The sequence below is a fragment of the Mytilus galloprovincialis genome, chromosome 1 (genome assembly GCF_965363235.1).
Source record: "Mytilus galloprovincialis chromosome 1, xbMytGall1.hap1.1, whole genome shotgun sequence".
Classification (NCBI taxonomy): domain Eukaryota; kingdom Metazoa; phylum Mollusca; class Bivalvia; order Mytilida; family Mytilidae; genus Mytilus; species Mytilus galloprovincialis.
The window spans coordinates 102,903,049-102,925,484 of NC_134838.1; the positions used below are offsets into that span (position 1 = coordinate 102,903,049).

General features: G+C 36.4%; 1 protein-coding gene across 1 annotated transcript in view; it reads left to right on the forward strand.

Moving 5' to 3' along the window:
* Positions 1–1,976: 1,976 nt before the first annotated feature.
* LOC143047844 (uncharacterized) overlaps positions 1,977–22,436 on the forward strand; it is a 40,293-nt gene continuing 19,833 nt past the window's right edge. The window contains exons 1-2 of the mRNA XM_076221153.1: positions 1,977–2,036; positions 2,621–2,733. The gene's annotated coding sequence lies outside the window, so the exon portion shown is untranslated. The remainder of the gene's footprint in view (positions 2,037–2,620; positions 2,734–22,436) is intronic.

Genomic DNA, 22,436 nt, shown 5'->3' on the forward strand with positions numbered 1-22,436 from the left:
TTATTGGCAATATTAATTACGTGGAAAACAAAGGGCACTGGAGTAGTGTAATTTTTAATCTACACCTTTGTACTATATTAGTTATATATAAAGTTGAATTCTTTGATTTGTCGTTTTTACCCGATGACGGCTGACAAATTTGACCTCGTCATTTTAGTGTTATAGATAGATTCGTTATTGATACAGGTAATGAATTCTGTAAACTTACCCAAATTATATCACATGAATTATTCCCCTTCGCAAAGCTTTCTTTATGCATTTTTTTTTGTAATGCAACGATACACTATTACAAAGTCCACAAGCAAATCATGTATTGCTTTTTAGGCATTTGATTTTAAATAAGACTGACGGAACAAAAATATAATTATTTTGCAGTCTACAAAAACCATCAGAACTATATTTATATTGTCTGATGAAAGATATTACACGTTATAGTTCCCTGGACAGTTCATAATATCACATAGACACGTATATACCTTCAAATTGCCGTTGTTTTTTTTTCTTCAAAATCACGACTGGTCATACAGTCAAAACAATTGAAATCGCTTCTAGAATACAGTCAGTTGTAGACTGATCGTACAGTAATTTATTTTGGGATCCTCAAGGAAAACATATTTTTTTATGGGAAATACGAATATTCTACTTAAATACGAAAAGAATATTGAAACAGTATATATTTAACTGTAAACAGATGCAAATATTTGCAATAAAAGATTATTTACTTTGTACTACGAGAGCAAAATTGTCCATCGATTTCACTTTTTACTATCAAGTTGATATGATATGATTTGTTACAGTTACACATATTTATGATGCTATACATACCTTGAAAATGTTCAAAGCACTTTATAGATATAGGTGTAAACAAATGATGAGAAAAGTCACCGTAGGCAAAACCGTCCTGTTAGCCAGTTGGAAATCATCGCTTCGAAAATCGCGACTTCCGGATAGCGTACAGAATAGTATCTACACTGTGTATACTATTTCTCTTTTCTTTTCTTGATTTTTTCCCCACAACTTTGCCTGGACATGTAGCAGGGTAACATTTCGAAAGAATTCAATCCTATAAAAGCATTTTCAGCTTGTATTGGATTTTACTTTTATTCGGAAAGTATAGATCATCCTCCGTCATATATCTGTTTCGCTTTATATGCCATTTTATTCCAATTATTTGATATATTTCTATGTAATTCTATTCCTTTTAAATGGATGTTAAGACTTGTTTTATATCAAAGGTTGAACTATTTCGCAAATTCTTGTCTTGTATGTTAGATGACTCTTAGATACTCTGTATGACATGATTAAACTACCAAAATGTCTATTTGGTTCTCCTCTAAAAATGGAAGAAAGTAATACTTTAACTTTTAAGTTAAACAAGAACAACCACCAGGCCAAATTTACTTAACAATCGTATTTGTAATCACATTCGTATAAGCCATCGTTCCATGTATATACCGGTTGGTCTAATTTTAGAACAATTCATCTTTATTGATTTTGAAATATAAGTTAACGTTATATTTAATACATTTATATGGTTTAAAAAAATGCCCAGGTTCAACAATGCTATCTAGAGACTTTTTCTGACTTGTCATAGAACAAAATGACCGAAACATGAACTAAACATTTACTTTAGCTTTATATGTTTTATTTAGTAAGAGTTAAACATGATATGCTGTTTAAAAGTCGTCTGCGTGCTGGAAAGTAATTTCGAGAAAGTAAAAGATATATAAATGCATGTACGTATAAAAAATATACTTTCTGTCATTTTGAAAGTAATACAGTGCCTTATTTAATCCTCTTATGTCGTAGTTTCCCTTGGTTGCACTAAACTGCACGACAGAATGGTGTGGCAACTAATTTGGCTAATTTTAATAAACATTACCACGCATATCACAAGATGATGAGCAAGCTAATTTAGTCAAACTTATTTCAACAAACGATTGTTAATCTATAGTATTCGCATAAATGAGGATATCAACAACGGGTGTGCACCACAGAAACTACAGAGAAACACTTTCCTCAAATATACTGAGAAGGTAGGAATACATTAAATGTTGCAAAGGGAATACGATTAGTTTAATTAAAATTTACCCTTTTGATATTTTTATTTTTAGAAAAGTCTAAATTGATAGAATAATACGTTTTCCTAAATGTCCTTAAAAAATTCGGACACAGAAAAAGTAGTAGGTTGACATCTGGCGAGTGACTTTTCTGTCTATTGTGTACGAACGCTTCCAATATTTCCAAGGTGCTTTTGGATTTAATGACATAATTTCAGGGGATGTGAGAATAGTTCAAAATGTGGTTCTATCACTAAAATATATTTTTCAAACCAAAAGTCTTGATCGGAACACCAAGAAACGTTAAAGGTCAAATTTGCCTGAGATTGTTGCAATATTACCTTTGAACATTTATTTATATTTGAAATATGATTTCATATCGTTCCCAGTATGCCATATGATACTTATCACGCATTTCATCTTTCAATTGAGCAGTAAGTCTTACTTAAAAAAAATTACCCTAAATGTTCCTGAAATTTTTTCATGAGATAATTTCGCTTAAATCTAATTTAAATTGAAATCTCATTTGTTAATATCTTATTATTTTTATATGTTTGCAGTGTGCTACAACTGCGATGTCGTTCAACAGACCAAAGCGATGATAATATGATTTCACCTGTAGTTAACAATGATCAATCAATAATTGGACATCTCTAAGACTTGCTGAACAAAGGTATTGTTTTTACTCATTCACAGGACTCTTCATACAGTTGTGAATACATGTGGTCCTACATCATGTCGATTCTTTTTACTTATATGTTGGCATTGCTCAAGGTCATACATACAAAGACTATCTATGATAACATGGAGAATTGAAATGCGTCAAAGAAACAACAACCCGACCAAAGGCCACCAAAGAGCAAACAACAGCCGAAGTTCACCAATGGGTCTTCAATATCGTAAATTCTAGCTTTCAGTAGCTTTCAGTAGCTGCGAGTACATTGTGTATTTTGTATTTGCTGTAAAATTCAGCTTTTTCCAGTTTGTTTTCATGTTTTGCTATTAGACTACCGTCCCAAGGTTTAGTGTGGATCTCTTGTTTGCACGTACTTTTACCCGTTTCGATATGTAAAACATAAGTATGATATTATATAGATTGATCGCTCACAAACATGTTTAATCCAGCAGCATTCCTAATGGGCCTGTCCCAAACCATGTGCCTGACATTCGGTGGTCGTTTTTGTATAAGATAGGGACGAAAAGTAGCAGATGGAGAGTCAAACTCATAAATAGAAAATAAACTGACAACGAGACAAATAATTGTACAGAAGACACAACATAGAAAACTAAAGACTAAGCAACACGAACCCCACCAAAAACTTGGGGTGATCTCAGGTGCTCCGGAAGGGTAAGCAGATCCTGCTCCACATGTGGCACCCGTCGTGTTGCTTATGTTATTACGAATCCGGTAAATAGTCCAATTCGGTAGGTCACATTCGTCATACTTGTTTTTTGTTGTATGGTGATGGCTCAGGTCGTCTGTTTGATCGTTTGAATTGTTTCAAATTTTATGATTCCGGAACCTTTAATAGGGTTTATACGGTGTGATTTTTGCTCATTGCTGAAGGCAATATACATATAGTTTCTTACATCCACGTCATGTGGACCCTGTTGTAAAGTTAACTCATAGGTAATCATAATAATTTACTTTTTATGAAACTACCATTACTTCATGTAGACTGAGTGTTCTCAAGTTTAAACGTTGTCGTCATTCGTTGCTGAAGTTTTAAATAAAACAATAACGTTTTATGTATATTGTTTTGTTTATTAACTGATTATTGCTTGCTTTATACCAAGTAGACAATTTAACTTATATGATGAGGACGAGAACAATTTGACAATAAGTTATGAAGTGCGGTATAATTTACCATTGCTGATGAACTGACGGGCTAAGTATACCACGATACACATTTTTGGACTGGCACGCTTAGAGGAAATGGTTGGACTACAGCAGTAACATTTTGCCAGTTATAAATAAACAAAAAGGGATTAAAATTTACAAACTTTACAAAAAAAATTAATATAATTATAAATAATTCGACATAGATTGATTGTTGCTTGCATAAAGTTCAGTGACAATCATGACTTAGGGAATAACATGACCTCGTGCAATTAAAGGAATTACAAATCGGTTAGATAACATAGTACAAACTATATTGTACAAGTGTAATCTTTTTAAAAGTCCATATCTTTATTTATAACATCAGCATCCCACAATGTTTTATCTAACGGCTTTTAAAAAGAATTTTAAAAACCAAGATTAAAGGATCATATTTTAGATATACCTTGAAGTTAATTTATTACCTTAATATTCTCTTGAAGAGAGCATAGTAGTTAAAACTTATAATGCAATTTTTGGTGGAAAACTTGGAATTCAAAATACAGCGTGTATACTTTTTCTCCAAACTGTCACTATTCGTTTATAAAACTTTTTATACATTATAAAACTTTATAATAAGCATATTTATACTCAATACACATACTATCGTTTCAATAAATATTGACAGTGCTATTTGCAAATCAGATTAAAATTCCAGTTGAGGTCAAATTAAGGCTTTTAGTCATATCATGTGTGCATTTTAAATAAAAGATTTAACCCGTCGAAGTTGACACAAGATATTTAAACAGATATCAACTGAAATGAAAAAAAGCCTAAATTAACTCAGATCACTATATCCTTAAAGCAGACATTGTAACTTAATTTAAAACCTTGCCCGTTAAAATATTCACTAAATAAAAATAAAATAATAATAAAAAGAAATGCTGCTTAAGGAGGCTCGCGGGTATAAAAATTTCGGAAAAAAATTAAACAGTTATTTTTCATAACAAATTTTATTTATTACCTTTATTAATTGTTACTTTATCATATGGTACAAAAATCATTCAACAAAAATATTTTGTGTTGGCACCAGATGACTTTTAAAATGTATATATCATTGAAAAAGCTCCAAATTATCTCCCTTTGGTGCAAAAATGCCATTTTTTGGCACTAAAATTAAAATATCTTTTTTAACTCATCGGTGACCTATATTTTTTATTATTATTTTCAAACAAGCTTTACTTAAACTAATCTTTTATAAAATTTGAGCGATTTCTGTAATTAAGTTCTTTTTTTATTTCAATATTACCTTTTTTATCCCATTAGTTCAACAGAAAACAAGTAACTTTACAAAAATGTATGCTTCTTTCGAAGGCATATTGTGAGCGTAAATGAACGGTGACCCCATCTTTTTATTTTATTTTTCTATTAAGTATAAGATATTTAGACCGTGAGCCACCTTAAAAACGGACCAAAGCATCTCACGAGAAAACAGATTTTCAGGAAAAGACAGTTTCTAAGACTGAAAATAATAAACATGATCACTTATAAAGAATGTTTAATAAACAAATGATTTTGCCGGATTTACATGATAAATTTACAGACCTTTTTTTGGTAAAAGCTTTTGGAAATTATTCAATGTAAATGAGCTAGGCATATTTTCAAACTCTGGTCTCGGATTTGACGATCCTATTCTTATTATGACTGACGTGGGTGTGTATTTGTGTATCCAACGCCACCCAGCGGATGCACTCCCTCAGAATTGGTCTGTATGCCGGTCGGCAAAAAATTACTTTAATTTAATTCTTTTCCCCTGTATCCCTTTGCATTTCAATTTCTCCATTTTAATTTTGCAGAATTTAATTTTGAAGCTATGCACTTCATGCAAACATTTTTTTATCCATTGAAAATATCATTATGTTGTAGAAGGTAATTCTTCAAAATTATTATTCTATTGTCTAGAAATATACGTGTCTTATTAAATTAAACAATTATGAAGTTCAAGACAGGATGTATCACCGATGGGACAGGAATATTCCACCTCATGAAGGAATTGGAGGATTAATGAATGAATACACTATACATATTTTATTTTAATTCTTTTTACTCTGCGTACTGCTGATTTGTTATATACAAGAGTAATTGTTTTTAATAAGTTTCATTAGAATGTCTGAGTAAATGGTTTTTTAAAACCATTCGATTTGCATGTAAGAGTTAACCGGATGCACCTGACTTAATAATGTATTCTGTCATTTTCATGGCAAAATAAACTTGCATGTAAAATTGAATCTTATACAGAATATGTAATGAATGGAATGTAACTTGTATGATAAACTATTCCAAAGTAAACCGTTTTTTTTAAATAGAGATTCGTGTACATTAATTTACATTGTTTTCTGCCAGAGTACACCAAGGATAGTTTACTGGTCCCTTTCTATTCCTATTATATATAATGTCAATGAGTTTTATTTACTATTCTGTTCATGGTTATTCCATCTCCAGCATCGGAGATTTAGAGTTTGAAATTAATCATAATTTAGATAAAGCTGGCCCGTGTTCTTTTACCCAGTTAAAATGAAAATAATGATTTGCTCAAATACTTAAATAAAAAAGTGATTAAGTAAACTATTAACTAAAACTGTAAGTCAAGACGAAAAGTGACCGTTTTGAATAGATCGGCGCTGTCAAACATTTCAGAAATAAAACCTCCTTCCCTTTAACCAACCAAAAATAACAATAATACTTTATAAATTTGGTGTGTCCAAAACGATTAAATATTTAATAAGCTGAGCGTAAATTATATTTTTGATTAGCCACAAAATGAATATAAACTATATTTACAAATAAAGGTATCAGTAGTATACCGCTGTTCAATAGTCATACATCGACTATGCAAAAACAAATCCGGATATCAAACTAAAACTGAGGGAAAGACATCAGCTATAAGAGGAAAACAACGGAACAACCGAAACAATGAACTAAAATAACAAAAACAAACCCACCAAAATACATAGAAATAGTCTATTTTGTATTTACATTGTGTTTTATAAAATTTATTCCTTCAGTGTATGTGTACATGTTTTTGTAAAGACTTTTGACTGAATGAAGACATTTCAATTGGTTGTTTTAGTGTGTCATCCTATGTTGTGATGTTACACTATTATTTCAGGTTATGGTGAATGTTGGCGCCTGTTAAAACGATAAAACCAACTGCATTTGTTTGCACTTGTCACAAGTTAGGAACCTCTTGTTCTGTTGTTGTCGTTTTTTTATGTTGTTCAGTTTCTTCTTTTTGATTTGACAATGGGTTTTCCTGTTTGAGTTGTTTTACACTAGTCATTTTGGGGCCCTTTATAGCCTGATCAATTATGTGGTTATATGAACAATAATTGTCATCTTCGCAGTTATGAATTGCACTTAACTGATGTAGACTGAAGCAAGCCTAAACGAATTTTCATGGAAAATGTTTGGTCTGCTTTATATATGTATAAAATACGTATATACCACATTTTTATATTTAGTTGAAAAGAATTAATAAGTACGTAAACAATGTCTATACATCGTTGTTGTATTAACATTTTGAAGTTGTTTTACCTTTTATTGAGGAGAATTTATTTCTATTTTAATGCATGATTGATATGAATCCATGACAAATCGCCCCACTGGCAAATCGCCCCACACCTAATCGCCCCACTTTTTCACAAGCTCGCCCCACTTTCTAAAAAACCGCCCCACTCTTGTTTACCAACTCACCCACTTATGAAAAGGGTAAACTCCCATTGCAAATAGTTATGATAACATGCTCCCCTTATGAACAGGGTTAAAATCCCGCTGAAATACGGTCTGTCAACTGGCCCCACTCATGACAAATAGATAAAGCACTTATAAAAAAGATGCAATCCCGTTGTATATCTTTGTCCCTGCCCACGTCAATACCTTTGAACACCAAAGTGAAGTGCTATAAAATCAAATTGCTGTTAAAAACTCTGTTTTTGCAATAAAGTTATATATAAATGTTAATCACGCATCAATAGTATGATTATGATACAATTAACAGGTTTCTTTTCAATTGTTATACAATTTTAAATAACTAAGCTTACAAGTATAAAGTTATTCTCCAATAATGATACAAAAATGTAATTGCAATTAGAATGAAATTCATAACAGTGTAGCTATGGCCATTCATTGACTGGGGGAAATTAGGTGAACGTTCGTCTGTAATGCCCACTGCTCACGACGTACTTATCATAGAAATTTAAACTGTGAGGTCACCAAAGGTTCTAAACGCCTAAATAAAATAATTAAAAATACTAATCAGGAATAACCTTTGTAATTTGAAAATAAATAAAAATGGCCTTCAACACGGAGTCTTGGCTCACACCGAACAGCAAGCTATAAAGGTTGAATACTTAAAATTCTTTACTTGATATTTTGTTATGGTTTGACCATCAATTTTCCTAATATGATATCGCACGTTCTTTCAGATTATTTTTTTTACTTAATTGGCTTTAAAAGTTACAATGCATGATGTCGTCTGTTTATGTAGTTCATATGTGTTTTTCGTTTCTCGTTGGTTTTCCCGTTTGAATGGTTTTACACTAGTAGTTTTGGGGCCCTCTATAACTTGCTGTTCGGTGTGAGCCAAGGCTCCGTGTTGCAGGTCGTACCTTGACCTATAATGGTTTACTTTTATGAATTATTACTTGGGAGGAGAGTTGTCTGTCTCATTGGCACTCATACCACATCTTCCTATATCTATCTATATCTATACATTTTTTTTTTCAACAAAAGAATACATCACAAGAATATAAGTTTTGTAAGAAACGTGAGAAATTGTGTTGGACTTGAAGATAAGGCAAAGTGACAAATATCTGAAAGAATGAATCGTTTTATGGTATTAAACAAAGAAATCAAATGATTTTTTAATTATCCAGAACTCTTCACAAACAAAACCCACATGTATACGCATTGAATAAATAGTAGGCCATTCTTAAATGATCACACCGTAGAAGTAGTTGTGCTCTTAATCAATGAGATATTTTGTGAATTAACCCCATCATATAGCACGATAAGTAAGAAATAAACTAGTTAGAAAACATATAATTCACATCAAACATATTATTCTATCATCTTTAAAATAATTATATTACCTTTATTTCGAATAAAGAGTTATTTTTAAAATCTGGATAATCAAGCAAATTATTAATTAACATCCTTTTTGGGATTATAAATACGTTGATTTACAAAAAGGAGAACGTTTTGTAATCAATCCGGAACTTCAACGACAGTTTCATCTTACAACGAGTTTTTCTGTTTCAACCTACGCATATTTACTTGTGTATATACTGTTTGATAATCTTATTACCGCTATATATATAATTATGTCAATTGATTCATCAACTCTATACACACTGCAATTGGTGTATTGTCAAATTAAGATATTATATCTTTCTCCATAGTGTGAATATTGTTAAAATGTCTTGTCTAGATTAGCTAAAATTCCAGTTTTTAAACAAAAGTTGTAAAAAAATATTTTTTCTTTTTTCTTTCTTAACACATACTTGTGTTATTCTGTTTTTGTTTGTTTTTTTAGAAAAAGATCAATAACAGCCAACGACAGAGGTGTTCTCCCTGTAAATAAACTAGCCACACCAATCACAACTAAAATAAATGAAAACTACTCAACAGGATAACCATACCACCACAACAACACCTGCCGCGTAACAGTTACAAAACAACAGATCTTCCTGCAGATGAAACAGATACATCAAGAACATCTGAAACTATGAATAAAATGAATGAAGACAAGACAAAAGACCAATCTGTTCAAGCTTACGAAAATGTTAGGATAGCTACCGCAATCGAAAGCAAAGATGAGATACCTGGAGATTCCTCATCTGCAGGGAAGTTGTCACCTGTCAATAATGTATCAAGTCCAACAGCTGAAGCCAATACAATATCAAGGACAAATAGTCCAACCGACAGGAAACCCAGTGACTTAAATAACGAATTGAAAGATAAGGAAACTAAAAGACAATCCGCATCGGATAAAACTACAACATCTAGACCACCATCAGGGTCAAGAAACACATCAAGACCAACAAGTGCGAGTAAGACCACTAAAGAAATAAATGGACAGGCTGATGATGAAGTATTTTCAGGTACTCAAACACCTCCTGACCGCCAATCACGACCTTTGTCAGGGATAGATAAAACATCAAGGCCCACTAGTGCAAACAAGACAACCAAACAAATAGACGATGATATTATGACTAAAGAAGCAGAAGGGCCAATAGTAGTGAACAACGAAAACGTATCTAGACCAACATCAAAATCAAAGGAATCATCAAGACCTTCGAGTATTAATGACAAAACAGCAGATCTTTTCCCTGCAGATGAAACAGCTACATCAACAGCATCTGAAACTATGAATAAAATGAATGAAGACAAGACAAACTACCAATTTAATCCAGCTAGAGAAAAGGTGACTGAGACAACATTGCCGTCCATTGGTTCTCATTCTAGACCTTCTTCGGGAACAGAAGCATCTAGGGTAGCTACCGCAATCGAAACCAAAGATGAGATACATGGAGATTCCTCATCTGCAGGGAAGTTGTCACCTGTCAATAATGTATCAAGTTCAACAGCTGAAGCCAATACAATATCAAGGACAAATAGTCCAAACGACACGAAACCCAGTGACTTAAATAACGAATTGGAAGATAAGGAAATTAAAAGGCAATCATCATCGGATAAAATTACTACATCTAGACCACAATCAGGGTCAAGAAACGCATCCAGACCAACAAGTGCGAGTAAGACCACTAAAGAAATAAATGGACAGGCTGATGATGAAGTATTAACAGGTACTCAAACACCTCCTGACCGCAAATCACGACCTTCGTCAGGGATAGATAAAACATCAAGGCCCACTAGTGCAAACAAGACAACCAAACAAATAGACGATGATATTATGACTAGTGAAGCAGAAGGTCCGATAGTAGTGAACAACGAAAACGTATCTAGGCCAACATCAAAATCAGAGGAATCACCAAGACCTTCGAGTACCAATGACAAAACAGCAGATGTTCTTCCTGCAGACGAAACAGATATATCAAAAGCATCTGAAACTATGAATAAAATGAATAAAGACAAGATAAAAGACCAATCTGATCCAGCTAACGAAAAGGTGACTGAGACAACATTGCCGTCCATTGGTTCAAATTCTAGACCTCTTTCAGGAACAGAAGCATCTAGAATAGCTACCGCAATCGAAACCAAAGATGAGATACCTGGAGATTCCTCATCTGCAGGGAAATTGTCACCTGTCAATAATGTATCAAGTCCAACAGCTGAAACCAATACAATATCAAGGACAAATAGTCCAACCGACACGAAACTCAGTGACTTAAATAACGAATTGGAAGATAAGGAAACTAAAAGGCAATCATCATCAGATAAAATTACTACATCTAGACCACCCTCAGGGTCAAGAAACGCATCAAGACCAACAAGTGCGAGTAAGACCACTAAAGAAATAAATGGACAGGCTGATGATGAAGTATTTTCAGGTACTCAAACACCTCCTGACCGCCAATCACGACCTTTGTCAGGGATAGATAAAACATCAAGGCCCACTAGTGCAAACAAGACAACCAAACAAATAGACGATGATATTATGACTAAAGAAGCAGAAGGGCCAATAGTAGTGAACAACGAAAACGTATCTAGACCAACATCAAAATCAAAGGAATCATCAAGACCTTCGAGTACCAATGACAAAACAGCAGATCTTCTCCCTGCAGATGAAACAGCTACATCAAAAGCATCTGAAACTATGAATAAAATGAATGAAGACAAGACAAACTACCAATCTAATCCAGCTAGAGAAAAGGTGACTGAGACAACATTGCCGTCTATTGGTTCTCATTCTAGACCTTCCTCGGGAACAGAAGCATCTAGGGTAGCTACCGCAATCGAAACCAAAGATGAGATACCTGTAGATTCCTCATCTGCAGGGAAATTGTCACCTGTCAATAATGTATCAAGTTCAACAGCTGAAGCCAATACAATATCAAGGACAAATAGTCCAACCGACACGAAACCCAGTGACTTAAATAACGAATTGGAAGATAAGGAAATTAAAAGGCAATCATCATCGGATAAAATTACTACATCTAGACCACCCTCAGGGTCAAGAAACGCATCTAGACCAACAAGTGCTAGTAAGACCACTAAAGAAATAAATGGACAGGCTAATGATGAAGTATTTACAGGTACTCAAACACCTCCTGACCGCCAATCACGACCTTCGTCAGGGATAGATAAAACATCAAGGCCCACTAGTGCAAACAAGACAACCAAACAAATAGACGATGATATTATGACTAGTGAAGCAGAAGGTCCAATAGTAGTGAACAACGAAAACGTATCTAGACCAACATCAAAATCAGAGGAATCACCAAGACCTTCGAGTACCAATGACAAAACAGCAGATCTTCTTCCTGCAGACGAACCAGATATATCAAAAGCATCTGAAACTATGAATAAAATGAATATCGACAAGACAAAAGACCAATCTGATCCAGCTAACGAAAATGTGACTGAGACAACATTGCCGTCCATTGGTTCAAATTCTAGACCTTCGTCAGGATCAGAAGAATCTAGGATAGCTACCGCAATCGAAAGCAAAGATGAGATACCTGGAGATTCCTCATCTGCAGGGAAGTTGTCACCTGTCAATAATGTATCAAGTCCAACAGCTGAAGCCAATACAATAACAAGGACAAATAGTCCAACCGACACGAAACCCAGTGACTTAAATAACGAATTGGAAGATAAGGAAACTAAAAGACAATCATCATCGGATAAAACTTCAACATCTAGACCACCATCAGGGTCAAGAAACGCATCCAGACCAACAAGTGCGAGTAAGACCACTAAAGAAATACATGGACAGGCTGATGATGAAGTATTTACAGGTACTCAAACATCTCCTGAACGCCAATCAAGACCGTCGTCAAGGATAGATAAAACATCAAGGCCCACTAGTGCAAACAAGACAACCAAACAAATAGACGATGATATTATGACTAGTGAAGCAGAAGGTCCGATAGTAGTGAACAACGAAAACGTATCTAGACCAACATCAAAATCAGAGGAATCACCAAGACCTTCGAGTACCAATGACAAAACAGCAGATCTTCTCCCTGCAGATGAAATAGCTACATCAAAAGCATCTGAAACTCTGAATAAAATAAATGAAGACAAGACAAAAGACCAATCTGATCGAGCTAACGAAAATGTGACAGAGACAACATTGCGTTCAAATTCTAGACCTTCGTCAGAATCAGAAGCATCTAGGATAGCTACCGCAATCGAAACCAAAGATGAGATACCTGGAGATTCCTCATCTGCAGGGAAATTGTCACCTGTCAATAATGTATCAAGTCCAACAGCTGAAGCCAATACAATATCAAGGACAAATAGTCCAACCGACACGAAACCCAGTGACTTAAATAACGAATTGGAAGATAAGGAAACTAAAAGACAATCATCATCGGATAAAATTACTACATCTAGACCACCCTCAGGGTCAAGAAACGCATCCAGACCAACAAGTGCGAGTAAGACCACTAAAGAAATAAATGGACAGGCTGATGATGAAGTATTTACAGGTACTCAGACACCTCCTGACCGCCAATCACGACCTTCGTCAGGGATAGATAAAACATCAAGGCCCACTAGTGCAAACAAGACAACCAAACAAATAGACAATGATATTATGACTAGTCAAGAAGAAGGTCCAATAGTAGTGAACAACGAAAACGTATCTAGACCAACATCAAAATCAGAGGAATCACCAAGACCTTCGAGTAACAATGACAAAACAGCAGATCTTCTTCCTGCAGATGAAAAAGCTACATCAAAAGCATCTGAAACTCTGAATAAAATGAATGAAGACAAGACAAAAGACCAATCTTATCCAGCTAACGAAAAGGTGACTGAGACAACATTGCCGTCAATTGGTTCGCATTCTAGACCTTCTTCGGGAACAGAATCATCTAGGGTAGCTACTGCAATCGAAACAAAAGATGAGATACCTGGAGATTCCTCATCTGCAGGGAAATTGTCACCTGTCAATAATGTATCAAGTCCAACAGCTGAAGCCAATACAATATCAAGGACAAATAGTCCAACCGAAACGAAACCCAGTGACTTAAATAACGAATTGGAAGATAAGGAAACTAAAAGACAATCATCATCGGATAAAATTACTACATCTAGACCACAATCAGGGTCAAGAAACGCATCCAGACCAACAAGTGCGAGTAAGACCACTAAAGAAATAAATGGACAGGCTGATGATGAAGTATTTACAGGTACTCAGACACCTCCTGTTTGCCAATCAAGACCTTCGTCAGGGATAGATAAAACACCAAGGCCCACTAGTGCAAACAAGACAACCAAACAAATAGACGATGATATTATGACTAGTGAAGCAGAAGGTCCGATAGTAGTGAACAACGAAAACGTATCTAGACCAACATCAAAATCAGAGGAATCACCAAGACCTTCAAGTACCAATGACAAAACAGCAGATGTTCTTCCTGCAGACGAACCAGATATATCAAAAGCATCTGAAACTATGAATAAAATGAATAAAGACAAGACAAAAGACCAATCTGATCCAGCTAACGAAAATGTGACTGAGACAACATTGCCGTCCATTGGTTCAAATTCTAGACCTTCGTCAGGATCAGAAGAATCTAGGATAGCTACCGCAATCGAAAGCAAAGATGAGATACCTGGAGATTCCTCATCTACAGGGAAGTTGTCACCTGTCAATAATGTATCAAGTCCAACAGCTGAAGCCAATACAATAACAAGGACAAATAGTCCAACCGACACGAAACCCAGTGACTTAAATAACGAATTGGAAGATAAAGAAACTAAAAGACAATCATCATCGGATAAAACTTCAACACCTAGACCACCATCAGGGTCAAGAAACGCATCCAGACCAACAAGTGCGAGTAAGACCACTAAAGAAATAAATGGACAGGCTGATGATGAAGTATTTACAGGTACTCAGACACCTCCTGACCGCCAATCACGACCTTCGTCAGGGATAGATAAAACACCAAGGCCCACTAGTGCAAACAAGACAACCAAACAAATAGACGATGATATAATGACTAGTGAAGCAGAAGGTCCAATAGTAGTGAACAACGAAAACGTATCTAGACCAACATCAAAATCAGAGGAATCACCAAGACCTTCGAGTACCAATGACAAAACAGCAGATGTTCTTCCTGCAGACGAACCAGATATATCAAAAGCATCTGAAACTATGAATAAAATGAATAAAGACAAGACAAAAGACCAATCTGATCCAGCTAACGAAAATGTGACTGAGACAACATTGCCGTCTATTGGTTCAAATTCTAGACCTTCGTCAGGATCAGAAGAATCTAGGATAGCTACCGCAATCGAAAGCAAAGATGAGATACCTGGAGATTCCTCATCTGCAGGGAAGTTGTCACCTGTCAATAATGTATCAAGTCCAACAGCTGAAGCCAATACAATATCAAGGACAAATAGTCCAACCGACACGAAACCCAGTGACTTAAATAACGAATTGGAAGATAAGGAAACTAAAAGACAATCATCATCGGATAAAACTTCAACATCTAGACCACCATCAGGGTCAAGAAACGCATCCAGACCAACAAGTGCGAGTAAGACCACTAAAGAAATACATCGACAGGCTGATGATGAAGTATTTACAGGTACTCAAACACCTCCTGAACGCCAATCAAGACCGTCGTCAGGGAGAGATAAAACATCAAGGCCCACTAGTGCAAACAAGACAACCAAACAAATAGACGATGATATTATGACTAGTGAAGCAGAAGGTCCGATAGTAGTGAACAACGAAAACGTATCTAGACCAACATCAAAATCAGAGGAATCACCAAGACCTTCGAGTACCAATGACAAAACAGCAGATCTTCTCCCTGCAGATGAAATAGCTACATCAAAAGCATCTGAAACTCTGAATAAAATGAATGAAGACAAGACAAAAGACCAATTTGATCGAGCTAACGAAAATGTGACAGAGACAACATTGCGTTCAAATTCTAGACCTTCGTCAGGATCAGAAGCATCTATGATAGCTACCGCAATCGAAACCAAAGATGAGATACCTGGAGATTCCTCATCTGCAGGGAAGTTGTCACCTGTCAATAATGTATCAAGTCCAACAGCTGAAGCCAATACAATATCAAAGACAAATAGTCCAACCGACACGAAACCCAGTGACTTAAATAACGAATTGGAAGATAAGGAAACTAAAAGACAATCATCATCGGATAAAACTTCAACATCTAGACCACCATCAGGGTCAAGAAACGCATCCAGACCAACAAGTGCGAGTAAGACCACTAAAGAAATACATCGACAGGCTGATGATGAAGTATTTACAGGTACTCAAACACCTCCTGAACGCCAATCAAGACCGTCGTCAGGGAGAGATAAAACATCAAGGCCCACTAGTGCAAACAAGACAACCAAACAAATAGACGATGATATTATGACTAGTGAAGCAGAAGGTCCGATAGTAGTGAACAACGAAAACGTATCTAGACCAACATCAAAATCAGAGGAATCACCAAGACCTTCGAGTACCAATGACAAAACAGCAGATCTTCTCCCTGCAGATGAAATAGCTACATCAAAAGCATCTGAAACTCTGAATAAAATGAATGAAGACAAGACAAAAGACCAATCTGATCGAGCTAACGAAAATGTGACAGAGACAACATTGCGTTCAAATTCTAGCCCTTTGTCAGGATCAGAAGCATCTAGGATAGCTACCGCAATCGAAACCAAAGATGAGATACCTGGAGATTCCTCATCTGCAGCGAAATTGTCACCTGTCAATAATGTATCAAGTCCAACAGCTGAAGCCAATACAATATCAAGGACAAATAGCCCAACCGACACGAAACCCAGTGACTTAAATAACGAATTGGAAGATAAGGAAACTAAAAGACAATCATCATCGGATAAAATTACTACATCTAGACCACCCTCAGGGTCAAGAAACGCATCCAGACCAACAAGTGCGAGTAAGACCACTAAAGAAATAAATGGACAGGCTGATGATGAAGTATTTACAGGTACTCAGACACCTCCTGACCGCCAATCACGACCTTCGTCAGGGATAGATAAAACATCAAGGCCCACTAGTGCAAACAAGATAACCAAACAAATAGACGATGATATTATGACTAGTGAAGCAGAAGGTCCAATAGTAGTGAACAACGAAAACGTATCTAGACCAACATCAAAATCAGAGGAATCACCAAGACCTTCGAGTACCAATGACAAAACAGCAGATCTTCTTCCTGCAGAAAAAAAAGCTACATCAAAAGCATCTGAAACTTTGAATAAAATGAATGAAGACAAGACAAAAGACCAATCTGATCCAGCTAACGAAAAGGTGACTGAGACAACATTGCCGTCCATTGGTTCACATTCTAGACCTTCTTCGAGAACAGAATCATCTAGGGTAGCTACTGCAATCGAAACAAAAGATGAGATACCTGGAGATTCCTCATCTGCAGGGAAGTTGTCACCTGTCAATAATGTATCAAGTCCAACAGCTGAAGCCAATACAATATCAAGGACAAATAGTCCAACCGACACGAAACCCAGTGACTTAAATAACGAATTGGAAGATAAGGAAACTAAAAGACAATCATCATCGGATAAAACTACAACATCTAGACCACCATCAGGGTCAAGAAACGCACCCAGACCAACAAGTGCGAGTAAGACTACTAAAGAAATAAATGGACAGGCTGATGATGAAGTATTTACAGGTACTCAAACACCTCCTGACCGCCAATCACGACCTTCGTCAGGGATAGATAAAACATCAAGGCCCACTAGTGCAAACAAGGCAACCAAACAAATAGACGATGATATTATGACTAGTGAAGCAGAAGGTCCGATAGTAGTGAACAACGAAAACGTATCTAGACCAACATCAAAATCAGAGGAATCACCAAGACCTTCGAGTACCAATGACAAAACAGCAGATCTTCTTCCTGCAGACGAAACAGATATATCAAAAGCATCTGAAACTATGAATAAAATGAATATCGACAAGACAAAAGACCAATCTGATCGAGCTAACGAAAATGTGACTGAGACAACATTGCGTTCAAATTCTAGACCTTCGTCAGGATCAGAAGCATCTAGGATAGCTACCGCAATCGAAACCAAAGATGAGATACCTGGAGATTCCTCATCTGCAGGGAAATTGTCACCTGTCAATAATGTATCAAGTCCAACAGCTGAAGCCAATACAATATCAAAGACAAATAGTCCAATCGACACGAAAACCAGTGACTTAAATAACGAATTGGAAGATAAGGAAACTAAAAGACAATCATCATCGGATAAAACTTCAACATCTAGACCACCATCAGGGTCAAGAAACGCATCCAGACCAACAAGTGCGAGTAAGACCACTAAAGAAATACATCGACAGGCTGATGATGAAGTATTTACAGGTACTCAAACACCTCCTGAACGCCAATCAAGACCGTCGTCAGGGAGAGATAAAACATCAAGGCCCACTAGTGCAAACAAGACAACCAAACAAAGAGAAGATGATATTATGACTAGTGAAGCAGAATGTCCGATAGTAGTGAACAACGAAAACGTATCTAGACCAACATCAAAATCAGAGGAATCACCAAGACCTTCGAGTACCAATGACAAAACAGCAGATCTTCTCCCTGCAGATGAAATAGCTACATCAAAAGCATCTGAAACTCTGAATAAAATGAATGAAGACAAGACAAAAGACCAATCTGATCGAGCTAACGAAAATGTCACAGAGACAACATTGCGTTCAAATTCTAGACCTTCGTCAGGATCAGAAGCATCTAGGATAGCTACCGCAATCGAAACCAAAGATGAGATACCTGGAGATTCCTCATCTGCAGGGAAATTGTCACCTGTCAATAATGTATCAAGTCCAACAGCTGAAGCCAATACAATATCAAGGACAAATAGTCCAACCGACAAGAAACCAAGTGACTTAAATAACGAATTGGAAGATAAGGAAACTAAAAGACAATCATCATCGGATAAAATTACTACATCTAGACCACCCTCAGGGTCAAGAAACGCATCCAGACCAACAAGTGCGAGTAAGACCACTAAAGAAATAAATGGACAGGCTGATGATGAAGTATTTACAGGTACTCAGACACCTCCTGATCGCCAATCACGACCTTCGTCAGGGATAGATAAAACACCAAGGCCCACTAGTGCAAACAAGACAACCAAACAAATAGACGATGATATAATGACTAGTGAAGCAAAAGGTCCAATAGTAGTGAACAACGAAAACGTATCTAGACCAACATCAAAATCAGAGGAATCACCAAGACCTTCGAGTACCAATGACAAAACAGCAGATGTTCTTCCTGCAGACGAACCAGATATATCAAAAGCATCTGAAACTATGAATAAAATGAATATCGACAAGACAAAAAACCAATCTGATCCAGCTAACGAAAATGTGACTGAGACAACATTGCCGTCCATTGGTTCAAATCCTAGACCTTCGTCAGGATCAGAAGCATCTAGGATAGCTACCGCAATCGAAACCAAAGATGAGATACCTGGAGATTCCTCATCTGCAGGGAAGTTGTCACCTGTCAATAATGTATCAAGTCCAACAGCTGAAGCCAATACAATATCAAGGACAAATAGTCCAACCGACACGAAACCAAGTGACTTAAATAACGAATTGGAAGATAAGGAAACTAAAAGACAATCATCATCGGATAAAACTACAACATCTAGACCACCATCAGGGTCAAGAAACGCACCCAGACCAACAAGTGCAAGTAAGGCTACTAAAGAAATAAATGGACAGGCTGATGATGAAGTATTTACAGGTACTCAAACACCTCCTGACCGCCAATCACGACCTTCGTCAGGGATAGATAAAACATCAAGGCCCACTAGTGCAAACAAGACAACCAAACAAATAGACGATGATATTATGACAAGTGATACAGAAGGTCCAATAGTAGTGAACAACATAAACGTATCTAGACCAACATCAAAATCAAAGGAATCACCAAGACCTTCGAGTACCAATGACAAAAGAGCAGATGTTCTTCCTGCAGACGAACCAGATATATCAAAAGTATCTGAAACTATGAATAAAATGAATAAAGACAAGACAAAAGACCAATCTTATCCAGCTAACGAAAATGTGACTGAGACAACATTGCCGTCCATTTGTTCAAATTCTAGACCTTCGTCAGGATCAGAAGCATCTAGGATAGCTACCGCAATCAAAAGCAAAGATGAGGTACCTGGAGATTCCTCATCTGCAGGGAAGTTGTCACCTGTCAATAATGTATCATGTTCAACAGCTGAAGCTAATACAATATCAAGGACAAATAGTCCAACCGACACGAAACCCAGTGACTTAAATAACGAATTGGAAGATAAGGAAACTAAAAGACAATCCTCATCGGATAAAATTACTACATCTAGACCACCCTCAGGGTCAAGAAACGCATCCAGACCAACAAGTGCGAGTAAGACCACTAAAGAAATAAATGGCAAGGCTGATGATAAAGTATTTACAGGTACTCAAACACCACCCGAACGCCAATCAAGACCTTCGTCAGGGATAGATAAAACATCAAGGCCCACTAGTGCAAACAAGACAACCAAACAAATAGACGATGATATTATGACTAGTGAAGCAGAAGGTCCAATAGTAGTGAACAACGAAAACGTATCTAGACCAACATCAAAATCAAAGGAATCACCAAGACCTTCGAGTACCAATGACAAAACAGCAGATGTTCTTCCTGCAGACGAACCAGATATATCAAAAGCATCTGAAACTATGAATAAAATGAATAAAGACAAGACAAAACACCAATCTGATCCAGCTAACGAAAATGTGACTGAGACAACATTGCCGTCCATTGGTTCAAATCCTAGAAATTCGTCAGGATCAGAAGCATCTAGGATAGCTACCGCAATCGAAACCAAAGATGAGATACCTGGAGATTCCTCATCTGCAGGGAAGTTGTCACCTGTCAATAATGTATCAAGTCCAACAGCTGAAGCCAATACAATATCAAGGACAAATAGTCCAACCGACACGAAACCCAGTGACTTAAATAACGAATTGGAAGATAAGGAAACTAAAAGACAATCATCATCGGATAAAACTACAACATCTAGACCACCATCAGGGTCAAGAAACGCACCCAGACCAACAAGTGCGAGTAAGACTACTAAAGAAATAAATGGACAGGCTGATGATGAAGTATTTACAGGTACTCAAACACCTCATGACCGCCAATCACGACCTTCGTCAGGGATAGATAAAACATCAAGGCCCACTAGTGCAAACAAGACAACCAAACAAATAGACGATGATATTATGACTAGTGATACAGAAGGTCCAATAGTAGTGAACAACAAAAACGTATCTAGACCAACATCAAAATCAAAGGAATCACCAAGACCTTCGAGTACCAATGACAAAAGAGCAGATCTTCTTCCTGCAGACGAAACAGATATATCAAAAGTATCTGAAACTATGAATAAAATGAATAAAGACAAGACAAAAGACCAATCTTATCCAGCTAACGAAAATGTGACTGAGACAACATTGCCGTCTATTTGTTCAAATTCTAGACCTTCGTCAGGATCAGAAGCATCTAGGATAGCTACCGCAATCAAATGCAAAGATGAGGTACCTGGAGATTCCTCATCTGCAGGGAAGTTGTCACCTGTCAATAATGTATCATGTTCAACAGCTGAAGCTAATACAATATCAAGGACAAATAGTCCAACCGACACGAAACCCAGTGACTTAAATAACGAATTGGAACATAAGGAAACTAAAAGACAATCCTCATCGGATAAAATGACTACATCTAGACCACCCTCAGGGTCAAGAAACGCATCCAGACCAACAAGTGCGAGTAAGACCACTAAAGAAATAAATGGCAAGGCTGATGATAAAGTATTTACAGGTACTCAAACACCACCCGAACGCCAATCAAGACCTTCGTCAGGGATAGTTAAAACATCAAGGCCCACTAGTGCAAACAAGACAACCAAACAAATAGACGATGATATTATGACTTGTGAAGCAGAAGGTCCGATAGTAGTGAACAACGAAAACGTATCTAGGCCAACATCAAAATCAAAGGAATCACCAAGACCTTCAAGTACCAATGACAAAACAGCAGATGTTCTTCCTGCAGACGAACCAGACATATCAAAAGCATCTGAAACTATGAATAAAATGAATAGAGAAAAGACAAAAGACCAATCTGATCCAGCTAACGAAAAGGTGACTGAGACAACATTGCCGTCCATTGGTTCAAATTCTAGACTTTCGTCAGGATCAGAAGCATCTAGGATAGCAACTGCAATCGAAACCAAAGATGAGATACCTGGATATTCCTCATCTGCAGGGAAGTTGT